Here is a 3,094-nt window from a genome sequence, read left to right as displayed (position 1 = left end):
CTGAAAGTAAATTAAAATAAAAAGATAAAGAAAATTTCTATGCAACACTGATATAATTCAAATACATGTAGTTCTTTAAAATGTATTAAAGCAACAAACACTTGAAGTTGGTAGTGCTAGTTCTGCTTGTTTGTGATTTAAAACCAAGAACCATCAATTCAACTGTTACTGTTGTCTACTGTTCTGCGAACGTAGTCGTAGGGGACCAGGACAGCGGAACAATACGGTGTATGCTTTATACTTTTGTTTTCAACAAAATGGCCCATAATCACTGTGGTTTTGCAAGATTTTAACAAGTTGGAGTGTCCGAGTTTAAATGCATGATGTGTAAAGAGTAGCAAAATAGCTTTTATTGTTACAGAACTAGACATTGTGGTTGTTCCACAGTGAGTGAGCTTGTCCTAGTAAAGTTCTATTTTTTTCTTTAATTTATCACAAAAAAGTTGTTTTGGTGCTTTTTAATTTTTATTTTGGGGGGGGGGGTGAGAGTTGTATGGGTACCTAGACTTGACGAGCACCTGTGATTTTAAATAAGAGGCGATGAAAAAAAAAAATATACTCCTCAACATCACTAATTCTGCGTCATCACTTATTTCACGGTAATGGCATATTTTCATGTGATCAGTGTTAAAATTGGTCAGAATTGACATATTTATTCATACACCTATACAACATTTTTTTTGTGCAAAATATTTTAAATCGTAAAACAGAACAACATTTAACAAATTTCTGCAAAATGCAACAATAGTCCATTTAATTTGTGCGTATGTCTGAAACAATCATCATTTTCTAAATGTTCTTGTTTGTTGAAAAATAAATTTAGAGTTACTAAGTAAGGATAATTCTAATATTTAAAATTAAGCAAAATAATATGTAGAAATTTTAACTTAAACATGAACTGAAATGTAACACCATTACCGCAATTTAAATGATGACATACTGTTTTCAAAATGGCCGACATATGGTCTACGTTATGTCCATTAAAATTGACTTTGACTGAATACATTGTTGTTTCCTGTGACATACAGCAGAAAATACCTTTATCACACACCCGTGCCGATTTTGCGACTCCGTAAATATGGTATTGCACGGCCGTGCATATATTTTGACGTGACGTCATTAGCGTTATACAAACATAGTGTAAGACGCGCTAAATGTTAGCGTTTAACTATAGGCGCGTCAATGAAAAATGACTCTTATTTCACTTTAAACGGTCTTTATTTTGGGTATGTGATAAATAGAATATTAAATTCGTGTAAGTTCATTACTGAATTTATTGCACTCGTTGAATAAAATAATATTATGCTCGCCAGAGGCTCGCATATAATTTTATTCAACTTGTGCAATAAATTCAGTATTGAACTTACACTCATTCAATATCCTCTATTTATCACATAAACCGCGGCGCAGGAGTGTAATAAAGCCATTAAATAAAAACGATATTACACTAGACGATATTACACTAGTGTAATAACACTTTGACGTCACGTCATTTGCACTATAAACATAGCGTTAAAGCGCGCTAATGTTAGCGTTACAATATAGGCGCGCCAAAGAGAAATGACTCTTGTTAACAGTTTACCGTTCTTATTTTATATATGTGATAAATAGAATATTATATTTCTATAGATTCAATACTAAATTTATTGAACTCGTTGAATAAAACAATATTATGCTCGCCAGAGGCTCACATAATATGATTTTATTCAACTGGTTCAATAAATTTAGTATTAAACCTACACTCATTCAATATCCTCTATATATGTTATATAGCTTATGACAATTTTTGTACCATAAGTTTCATTTGTTGTTTTCTTTCCAACAAAATGTTCTTTTTACTTATCTTCCAGACGGTGGTTAGTATTGTCATGAACACAGGCTACTGACATTGAGAAAATTTCCTTAAAAAATTATTAAATTATCATTAGGCATAGAAAAAGCATATAAATGTAAAAACGACTGATTTTATTCTGATTTTCAAGCTGAGTTTTAACTTAAGAAATAATATGTTCTAAGGCGTGTTATCGGCTTTTAAACACCGGTCTGGAATTTGATATGTATGGAATATGGTTAATTTTTTTTTGTAACAAAAACGACAAAAACCGGTGGTTAAATAGCCGATAAACACCGTTAAGACGATATTATTTCGATTCTAAACACAATAAAATAAGGAAGATCACTAATGTTTTTTTTAGCAGAATAACTTCAGTTTCTTGATTTTAGTAAAATGCTGTCCGACATTCCCACACTACTGTTGCGAAGATATAGAAATTATTAAACAAAAGAAATAATAAGAAAAAACATTATTTTATCAAAGTTTTTCAACAATAAAAACTTGCGACGTATTGTGTTTATATCAGTGTCCCATTTATCATTCTTGTATGTATGAATAACGTCAGCTTCTTTATGAATGAGTTGTTTACTTTGGATGACGTCATTACACTGCTTACGGATTGGCGCCGTTTTGTTCAAATATTTTTTTTACTGATATGGACTCTTTTTTGACGAGTGTTTCGAAACGACTCTGGGCCGAACTGACATGATGACAATGTGAGCGACTCAAACATTACCTTTCCACACCTGCACGTAAATCATGTAACGTTTTATAAATGTACGAAATATTGTGAAGCAATTTTAAAACTATAAACTTATTGTGAAATACAAACAGTTCAAACTCACAATTATGATATTTTTTATCAGCCGCTCAGCACCAATTTCGAATAATATTCTAAAATAGCTTTCGGAATTTTCCAGAATTTCTCCAGACTGTCGTTAAGTTGCCGAAGTTTTGCGACAAAGACCGAATGTTTTAGTTGAACACACCGACTACGGCATGTATATTTGCCTTGATATTGCCACGGATTGTTGATATTGCAAATTCAGTCTCGGGTAAATTAATATTTGATAAAAAAAACTTATATGCTTTATTTTCATGTCATAGAGCTAATACTACTTTCCTTGGTTGAAATTTGTGCGTAGATTCTCTCGGGTTTTTTCAAGTTACCCTCGTGAGTCCATTATTCCAATGACATAAGCAATCAGATCCATATAATAATTGATTTTCCAAACTGTCATTCGCCCAATTTCCGGGCCA

The sequence above is a fragment of the Ruditapes philippinarum genome, unplaced genomic scaffold, assembly GCF_026571515.1.
Source record: "Ruditapes philippinarum isolate M1 unplaced genomic scaffold, ASM2657151v2 ctg4551_1_1_1_1, whole genome shotgun sequence".
Classification (NCBI taxonomy): Eukaryota; Metazoa; Mollusca; class Bivalvia; order Venerida; family Veneridae; genus Ruditapes; species Ruditapes philippinarum.
This window is presented reverse-complemented; position numbering follows the sequence as displayed.